Genomic DNA, 10875 nt, shown 5'->3' with positions numbered 1-10875 from the left:
AGGGAAGGATAGATACCTTTAATATCGAGATCTATTTCTAATTAGTTCTGCCCAGTAACTAATATCCACCAGTTCCTCTCCCTCTCTCTCCTCATGGGCTCTTAGGCCAGGGTTCCACAGACAGGGTACAAGATTCCTGGATGATACAGATAAAGGCAGGCTCATTGCTAAAATTATATAGGTAATTTCCTCAGTCCTCTACTTTGCTCTAGCTGAGTATGGAAAAAGATCTGACTATGAAAATGAGGTACAGAGCTAAGTTGAAATTCAAACTCCAGTACATCGCCACTGTGAGGTGTTTACACTAGGAGAGAGTTTACGTTTCTGATACTGATGTTTAAAAATTGCAAAACTGGGGAGCTTGGGACAGTTGGAACGATTGGGGAGTATCTAACAGAAAAAGTTGAGTATCCCTGTCATCAAGCCTTGCTTTGGTGGCTCTATCTAGAGTTTCTAATTCCTAACTGAGCTTTTTTTTAAAAAAAGTATAATTCCCTTTATCTATTCCAACTCTAGTATTTAAACAAAACAAACACCATTTTAATAGAAGTGTATGTGATCTGATGTGATAGACAAGTTTATAACAGTTTTTATGATTTGATCAAGAGCAAGGGCTCCTTCTAAACCCATTAGATTCTGTCATGTGAATATATATTCAGGCAATTTAAAAATGCATATTATGTATTCAATAGACCGGCACAGGTCTGAATTGTATCATGTTATTCTGTTCTATCACACCCACCCCCTTCCCCAAGTCTTAATATGAAAATCTGTAATGGAGTGACTATACAGCTACGGCAATCAGTTTTTCAATGTTCCTAACTTGGTTGTTTCATTTATTTATTTTATTTCATTTTATTTTTGAATATCAAAATGTCCAGTCCACACTATGAGCTAATGGCCCACAAAATTTTCCTTTAATAAATAAAGCCATTTAGAATGGAATAATAGCTCCACACACTGTTAACACTTTAACTTTTCCCTTCTAGCTTTCATGTCCTAGTGGGTAGCATGGTGTTGTTCTTTTTTTTTTTTTTTAATTTTATTTTATTAAATTTATTGGGGTGACCGTGTTCTTCTAATTCAGAATTTATTTTCATTAGGTAACCTCTAGAAAATTCTTAAAATATTTCATTCTTTAAAAATGCTGGTTGGAATCTTGGTGTACTGTGTTTTTTGAGACATAAAATGTATCTCTATGTAGACTGCATATTTAAAGATTATGAGATGAAAGTGAATCTTACACATTTTAGGCTGAGGACAGTATTTAAAGTGAATTGGTGACTGGCAGGAGGAGCTCTGAACTCAGGTATGGCTGTTCCTGGAGCAGGGGTAGTGGGCATTTATTTCACATATTAACCAGATCTAAATGCTTCCAAATTTTATTCTCCCTTTCTTGGACAACGTGTGATTGCAGCAGGGGGCACTACCAACATACGAATTACTTGGAAGTAGGAAGCTTCAGCTCTCCTGTTTCCCCGACTACTTGGAGGCATAACCACTGAAAACAGTTATCTCTCAGAAATTTGCATATTTATGGTGCCTCCTGCAGGTTCCTGTGATTGCTTTACAGTCAGGAAAGGTAACAGAAAAATATATATCCTCCTTTAAAACATGAAAAAGGATCATGTAGGAACAGTGACTCTAATAGGAGACTAATCCTTGCAAAGCCTGTAGCACGAAATTTGTTTCTGGAACACTTTTTGTTTTGGTTTTGTTCTAGGATTTGAAGGGAATATTTTGGAAGTTTCAGGGACTAAGTCCCTGATTCCTTGAAAATAGATATAGGAAAACACTTAATATTTTGAGAAAAAAATTAGCATAGACTTATTTATTCGTTGAATGAATACCTCTAAAGAACAGAAAATTCCTTGCAGACATGGAAAAGCCACCCAATAGATCATTTAAAAGCCTAGCTCCATGGCACATATATTTTTTTAGTTCTACTCATAAGCAATGAACAAATGTGCAGTGTAGCCTTGGATATAAAAGTTAATTAGGTCTCAGAAGAGAATAGTTTCATTTTTATTGGCTCTGAGTTCCAAGGATACCTTTGATACACCTTCTCTTTCAGCCCTTCTTGACCTTCTTTGTGGAAACTGTACACAGGCCAGACACTCTGGCTTGTTTGGTTCTGGATGCCAGATTTCTGTTACTCTGCTAGCTCTGTTGAAAAGCATTCCACCAAAGTAAGCATCATAATTGAAATTACACCCAGAAAAATCTAATCTTACTCCACCTCAGGACCAAGGTACAGTTAATGTGATACTGCATCAGAGTTTAAGTTCAGCAAGAGATTTCATACACTCTTCAGTTGACAATACCTGAATGCAGGAATATGGGGGCTGAAGCTTTAATTCTGAGTCATCCAGTTTCCACGTATCTTCATCAAAACCCCATTCTTATTTTATCACTTTTGTACTTATTTTCCTTCGCTCTTAGAAGGCCAGCGTACAGTGCTCATGGAATTGTTATCAATAATCATCGGCAAACATCCTTATTCCACATGATGGATTTCCACAATATATAACTTTCTCGGTATCCCATCCTTTCTGTAGAAATGCCTATCAAAATCAAGGGGATGAAAATAATTTTTCCTGAAATTAGACTTTACACGATAAAGACACCATGTAGTAAAAATAATAGGTGCTATCAATAGTACGTGGTGATATAAATGCCCAAACTGTGAGCAGAAGGATTCTCTTATGACACGTTAGTCACCACAGTAGTATGTATACTTATGTACTACCTTTTAGTGTTAACATTAGGCAATATATCTGTTTGTTATTCTGGCCAGGGAAATTCTCATTAAAATAATTACAACCATCATCTTTTTATTTCAGTGCAAGTTTATCCACAATGTTTAGGCATTTTGTATTATGTTGAAAAAGTATGTTCTTCCTGATTAATATTTATTTCCTTGCGGCTGGTCAATCTCTTGTCCCTAAAAACTGAAGAAAAGATACCAACTAAAATCAGGGGCACTTTTGTCCCTTTCAACTCCCATAGTGAAAAGCTTCTTTCTTTTAAAATATTTAAAAATTGGAAGTAATGAATCACAACTTTTTGCCATTGTCAGAAACATATTAATTTTAAAACGTTTTTAAAAATGAGATATCATGTCAATATTACTGAGGGTAAAATCACTGAAAACATAAGCCTGGGCTCAGCATTTAAACATTTCTCTTTGTCACATTAATTTCAAGAGATTGAAACACTTAAATATGAACATTAGTGGAAATAAAACAATCCAGCTTGGAATTACTAAAGCTAAAGTCATATATATATATTTTTTGTTTAAACTAGTTCCTTTTTGGTTTCAGGCTGCTTTTCAGTTTGATTTATTTATGCTAAAATAAAAGTAAAAAACTGAGAGTTGCAAGTTCCCATTAATGAGAGCTGACTTCCTGTAAAACAAGTTTTAAAATGAACATATTTTAAACTTTCTAGAATCTTTAAATTAACACGCCCAAAAGATCTACACTATTTAGCAAAACCCCTTTATATGCTTAATATTCAAATAATTAATTTATATGCCTTTCCCTCTCGTACATTTATAGTTAGAAACCAAGTTTATTTTAAAAATTCCACTAATCTTGTGTTTTCTCCTACTAATTAAGCTGGGAGTTCATGATTGAATATTTTGAGAAGAAATAGCCATGATTCTTTCCCCACCATATTTGAAGAACACTTACTGATATTTCCCTTATTGCCTAAGCAAAGCTACAAAAATCGCTGTTTGGGGATGGGTGGGAGGTCAATTGCCAATGTAAGGATCTGTGAGCCTTGTCTCTTTTAAATTAGAACCAGCTAGAACAGGCCTTGATATTTAAAGAAGGTAGTATTGGGATAATCAGGCTCCAGAATTAATCTCTCAGAGTTATTCTGTTACAATGCACTTGGATTTTGGCTCCTTGAATATTTTATTGCATTTCAAAATCTGAGAATTGAGAACAATAGAAAGAACATTTTATCTATGATAGATAGAAATTTGAAGTTTCTGGGAACCTAAGTGGTCTATTTTATAAGTTTTTATTCACACATGAGACATTTTCCTAGGGTCCTACTCTGTGCTGAGTGGGGAAAAAGATGTAAATGACAGAAGCTCTGCCCTATAAGCACTGATAACCCAGGACTTGAGTCAGGCGGTGGCTTTTATGACATGTTATTATATGTACACAGAAAGACATGCAATTGTTTTTACCTGATGCAAATGGACTTGCAGTTTATAATGTTTAGGTTACATAACAGTGCAAATGGCCTATACTTAACTATTTAAAAAGTGAAATAATATAATTTTTCACTGTATGCATATTTAATTTATTAGTGAATAGAAACAAATACCTATGTTTTTTTCACCTGCAGCAGCAACTGAAAATACATTTGTGGAATTCATTCCTTGACTCAACAAACATATTCAATGCCTACTATGTGTTAGGGAAGCGAAACAATGTCATTTAAAAAAAAATGACACATTCACAAATGCATGCTAGAAATAGTCTATAATATTGTCTACAAAATAAATGTAGTGCAGAAGGCTCATTTCTCTAAAATGACTAGTTAGGCTACTTAATAACATCATGAACACTGAAAACAAAAGATTATCATAGGTATCAATGATCAAACTTCATTAATTTACCATTCTATTTTCTGGGAAACCAAACTCTGGTAAAAATCTGGAGTCAGAAGTGACCAGAGCTGTGTTCCTTCAAATAGGTCCTTGCTAACGGCTTAGAACTGTTCAAATCAGTAATGTGAAGCCAGGGCTATACAAAGCAAGGATAATAGCGTGCGTCTATATGGCTTTCGCATGTGTAGCTCGTGAACTTTGTGACATAAAGTCTTGTGCCTGTGTGTGTGTATCCTAGTGCCTTAAAAATAAAAGCCATCTCAGAGCACGAACCACATCTCATGTCTGCTCAGTGCAGTGCTCCATAAAGAAAGAAAGAATAAAAATTCTTAGGACCAGATTCTCCATTTTATAGGAACCTGGAGGCTTAGTTAGCTGACCTTATGCAAAAGATTTTTTGTTTTTAAGAGAAAGAGAGAGAAAACAGGCAAATTGTATACAACCAGAAATGTGAGACTAGAGACATTTATCCTCTACCATACTGCTAAAGAAAGATGAAATAGAAATAGGTATTTTCTACCTAAAAGGTTCCCTTTGCTGAATTTGGCAGGAAAAAAAAATACCGATGCTTAACGATCAGGAAAAAAAACGTGTCTTTATTTTTGGAAAAGGGACCAGAATGGCCCCAGCTATTCAGTGATCTCTGTGAATGATTGGCATGCATCTGGAGTGTTTGTGGGTCTGGATATTCGTGGGGTTTATGAGAAACTGGCAGAGAAGGAACTTGAGCCTGGTGACATGTTTTGATGACTACTTCTCTTTTGTCACATACTTAATTTCAGAGGAGACCAACTAAAGCTATTGTGAAGTGAGAATTATCAAGTCGGTTTGGCACTTGATGGCTTGATTTGGTGGTCTGATTTCAGTAAGAGAGAACAGAGAACAGGAACTGTTCTTCTAGAAGTGAAAAGGTTTCTAAACGTAGACATGGCTGCACACAGTTCTTGGTGGGTCCTTCTGTATGAAGTCGGTGACCTTAGGGCCTGCCAACAGCACCCAGCTAAGGCCACATCTTGGCGTGTGTGAGAGAAGCTCACAGAGCAACATGCGTTTGAAAACTTCATTTTAACTCTTCTACCACCTGATCTTTATGGAATTGCTTTTCTAAAGCAAACAGAGTTGGAGAAGCAAGGGTTTGAGCCTTTTATCGTCATGTTTCATCCTATTTCTACTCCCCTCTGATGGACATGTTAACTAGAGAAACCACCGTCACCCTCATCTCCTACCCCCACCATCACCACCATCACCACTACCATCATCACCACCATCATAACCTCCACTGTCATCACCCCCACCACCATCATCACCACCATCAACACCACCACCATCATTACCCGCACCACTCTGTTTTCCTTATGATAGAATCAGCATCAGCTACATTGTCACTAATTACATATTATGGTGGTGGTAGACCAGGTTAATAGAACATATTTTAAAAATCTGGTCCATTAGATAACCTAAGGTAAATTCTTCATCAATCTGTCAACAGTCAAAATCAAGCAGAGAAATATATGGTGTTTGTGTACAGTCCTTGGTTAGTTCAGTGCTGACTGCACCATGTTTGTTGTGGCTTTCTGAACAAACCAAGTGGTACAAGGAAAGCTACAACTTTCTGAAATACGTGTAAGATGTTAATACCTCTTTTATTTTTACCACAGTGTTAGTAAGATAAAAGAAGATCTGAGGTGTTTTATTTCTCCTTTTCAGTAAAGTTTTACATTTTCATCAGAATGTAACATCAAATGTATACATACCTCAGTGTATGAATATGAGGTTGTAACATATCTTGACATATAGTCTTGATGTTTTCAGTTGTCTCTCTCTCTATATATATATATTTTTTTTCCAGGATAATAAAATAATAAGCACCTATAATAATGGCAAAGAGTACTTGTCCAAATAAAGGGCTAACTGAACTGCCTATAAAATTTCCTTTTAGACAGTGAAGTCATAGCTAGAAGTTGGCAATAAGACCATCTGAAACTATTAAAAATCATTTCTGTGATGTTTTCTTAGAAAGGAAGGGAGAAAGGGAAGGAAAGAGAGAGAGAGAGGGAGAGAGAGAGAGAGAGAGAGAGAGAGAGAGAGAGAGAGAGAGAGATCTCTAAAAGATTCCTCAGCTGAGTTATTCTGTCTTTTACAATACAACTTCACATCTGGACTGATAACTTGAATTCCACCCAGTGCCATTTAAATAGCCCAAGTTATAAACCTCTTAAACTTGGGGTTTATAATAGAAACACTGACAGACCCTTAACTATAGTGCCTCTATAGTAATGAAAGCACAACTATTTCATTATAGCAGTGTCTGGCAGGGCTGCTATAATTAAGAGCCTGTCAGCGTTTCCATTAAAAACCCAAATTTTAAGAGGTTTTTAACTCACATTGTTTTAAATCACATTGGGCTGAAATTTGCTGTACAAAATGTTGGACCAGATGTGTATGTGTGTTGTGTTGCTTTTCCTTTTATTTACAACTCCGCCCCCAGAGAGACAAATAGGTGAAGCTTGTTTTTAAGATTGGGTGTACTGAAAAAATTATTTCTTTGTTAAAAGCAAAAGCTTCATGGAGGGGGGCGCATAGGAAATGAAGTTTGAGATATTTAAAATTTTTGTTTGTACTTATTGTGTTTTTTCTTTTAGAAATGCTCTCATTTGGGAAATCAGATTTGTACATCCAAAAAGCAATGTTGAAAAAAAATGGATCTTTTGATACTGGGTTCTTGATACTGGTTTATTTGGAAGATACTGACAGTGTGGGCTGCTGGAGTTGATGGAAACATCTTACATTGTACTTTCAATTGTTCAGCTGCTCTGATATTTGGGATAATCATTTTGAGCTCACCATCCTTGGTGGGAATCACTTTTAGGCTAAAATGCACTCTTAATAGGGTTGCCTGATCAAAGTCTTAGTGGTTTCTGAGGAAAACCAATAGAATATAGATGGTTATATTCATTTCATTTATGTGGTGATAGGATTTATTCATTAGTCACACAAAAAAACACATTTATTGAGCATCTACTATGTGCTGAGTATCGCATTAGGACTTTTCTAATATAGTACGTTGGACTGGTTTCATTGGCCAGCACCTGTATGCCTTTGATGTCAATATTAGGGAGCTAAACTGAGCATTTCACCTAACAGTGTTCTAATCAGAACTCCTTGTTGTCTTCAAAGGGGACTCTTACTTGAGTGGTGAGACTACTGCTCCCCACTCCCCATACATTATTGACTCAGCACACAGCTACCCAGTCTGGAGGCAAGTACAGACTTATTTAGAGCAGATTCAGCTTTTTCCTTCCTCCTCTTTCTCCCTCCCTTCTTTTAATTTTTGGATAGGTCCATTCAGGTATGTGAAGTGGTTTGCCAGCCAGCCAAAAACACAGGGAGCCTCTGGAGAAGTACCAGACTGTTCCCCCAGGAACCTCCCTAGGGGAAGTTTGTGCCTTTGCAGAAGGTGTGGACACTGCCCTCCAGGGGCCTCCTCAGGTCCCAGGCTCTGGATCACACTGGAAGTAGAGGAAGAAGAAATGTTATTGTGTGTGGAGGGGTGGAGGGTTGGGAGTGGGTGTTAGGAGCTTAGGGAGGCTGAGGAGAAGAGGGAACTGTGGTCCTTCTGCTCACCTTTCAATTTAGGGTGCCTACACAAAGCCCATCCCCTTCCTCTCACACAACCCCTCTTCCTCTTTTTAATTAATATTTCCTTTGTCCTAACAAAATCCTAGTACTCCTACCCTCAAGAACCCCAAATGCAAAACCTATGCTAAATGTAGAATCTATACCTAAGTTTTATTTTTATAAAGATGACTGCCCTTTCTCTATCTTCTAAATTGCCTCTAGGAAAAAAAAAAAAGTGAAAAAGCAAGGTGGGATCGATTGCATTTTTAACCATTCATTCATTCAGTCATTCATTTATTTATCTTTAAGTTCATAAAGGTGTTTCCCCCTAAAGGCAGACAGTGAATATTTTACATTAATCTTGTAGTTTCCTTCTAGACGGACCTTTTAACCCTTCATTCTCCGGCTCAGCCCGAGTCCCCCGCGCCAGGCGATCCTCTCTGCACGAGGGCTGGGACTGTATTAAGTCTCCCTCTTCGAGCTGTTTGTTGACCACATTCACGTTCAGAGCCCTGGAGCTAAAAGCACTTTACACCATAAAATAAAAGCACTGTCTTTTTTTTCTAAAAGGTTACGTCTGGAGGCCACGCGGCTCATACTTCATACCGAAAACTACTGAAAGGACTATGAAATCCTCTATGATTTACACTCTCTCACTGCATTAGAGTATAGATCTACTAGACTCTAAAAATACGGTGAGTTTCTAACCGACGTGAATATATGTGCATTATTTCAGAAAGTCTGTTAGAAAACTTGTCAACACATTATAAAGCATAAACCAGGACTTGGCTATTAAGTACGGAGATCAGAGGCAGAATATATACTGCAGGAAGTCCTGGGGAGTCTCCTCCGCGGGCAAGATAAAAAGGGGGCGGAGGGGAGGGGAGGGGTCCTCGGTTGGCCTGGAATTTATACGCAATGTCGTCACCAAAGGTTTGGGAAAAAGCCCACGGAGCGTAATTGCCCCCTCAATGGAACCAGCAAAGATTCTACAGCTCCAAATGAAGTTAACTGAACGGCCAAAAAATAATTTTAACGTTGTCATAATTTATTACTTTCTAAAAGCCACTTTTGGAAAGGTAAATATACTTATTGTGTATTCAAGTGTGCGCGTTTAACGTGACCTTTCACCCCTCTACAAAACCACCTGCATCATTAATCAATACTTGTGTAATATTTTTAAAGCTCTTAAAACAACACATTTTTATTTCTTTAAGCACACATAAAAACCCTCCCCCTCCCCCACTCTTGGGCGCTTTAGCGAGCATCCAACTGCAATGGGGGGGGGGCGTCACTCCTAGGGACTAGCTCAAGGAACCCGGAGTGGGGGTCAGCGACCAGAAGGGACCAAATGCCTTTACACAGCCCTGGTTTTCTGGACTGGGTGAAATCAGGCTGGGGGAGGGGCGGGAGCGGAGGGCATTTCCTATTTCACTCTGGGCATTTTATGATGGTGAAATTAAATATATGTTAATGGTGGAAACGTTGCTGCTTACCTCTGCATTGGCACCCAGGGAAAGCAGCTGCAAAATTGGGTTTTTAATGTATGTTTTAAGATGTGGTTTCGGAAGGAACCCCCTGGAATCTGGAACAAGTGCAATAACATAGCAGACCTACTTGTAACTAAGTGCTTAATTTCCTATGATTTTTTTAAAAAAAGAAAATCAATAAAATGTTGCCAGTTATTTATTGGAAATAACCACAGATAGCGGCCCTGATAGGGTGCCAGTTTTAGAGAGCACACAATTGTGTAATGAATTGTAATTCAGAAGACTGTTAAATGTGAACCACAGAACCTTTCAGAGGTAATAAGTCATTACTTTTACACTACAGCCAACCCTGAAAAGCTTTATACATACCATTATATATAAATCATACATATATATTTCCACAACACACATTCGCCCATTTATACACCTTCTTTGAATATGGACATTTATGGATGGATGGGGAAAATATTTAAATTTGCAAAACTCGGTTCCGAAAGAATCTGACTCACTATTGTTACCTGAAGGGGTTTTATTTTTTTAAATTTATTTTTCAAAGGCCTCCCAGTTGTACTTTCTTCTTCCCTTTGCTCACCTTCTCTCCAACCATTCTCCTCCAAGTCCCGCTGCCCCTCCCCTCCCCCAACCCCGCAATGACATTTTTTGGTCGCTCTAAGGCTAGTTTAACAAGACAAAAAAATAGACAGTAGTGGAAGTAAGACGCTGACCTGGTCTGAAGAACTCATGACAAGGGGGAAATGGTGTAACGCACAAACGCACAATCTACAGAGCTTTACTGAAAGTGAAATCTTCCTGCTTCTTAAACGGGATTTGCGTCTCCCTCCTCCCCCCAAACTGGAGGGAAACAACAACAAACCACATTTACACTAACTCAGTTCAGCTTACATCTCTCCTAATGTTGAGCATCAAAACCTCCTTTTCTTCCTTAGAGGGGCCCGAAGCTTCACCGAGCTAGGCAAGCCAGTCATTTTCTAATAGGTTTGAAACTTTACTAAGACAACACATGAATAAACAGCCGCTTGCCGGCGCGACTGGGAGGTGGGCGCGCGCTTGCAAGCCGGGGGCCCTTGCTTAAAACAATAAAGCCCCCTGCTGGGTGGGCGAATTTATGAAAAAGAC

Source organism: Rhinolophus sinicus, linkage group LG05, assembly GCF_036562045.2.
Source record: "Rhinolophus sinicus isolate RSC01 linkage group LG05, ASM3656204v1, whole genome shotgun sequence".
Classification (NCBI taxonomy): domain Eukaryota; kingdom Metazoa; phylum Chordata; class Mammalia; order Chiroptera; family Rhinolophidae; genus Rhinolophus; species Rhinolophus sinicus.
This window is presented reverse-complemented; position numbering follows the sequence as displayed.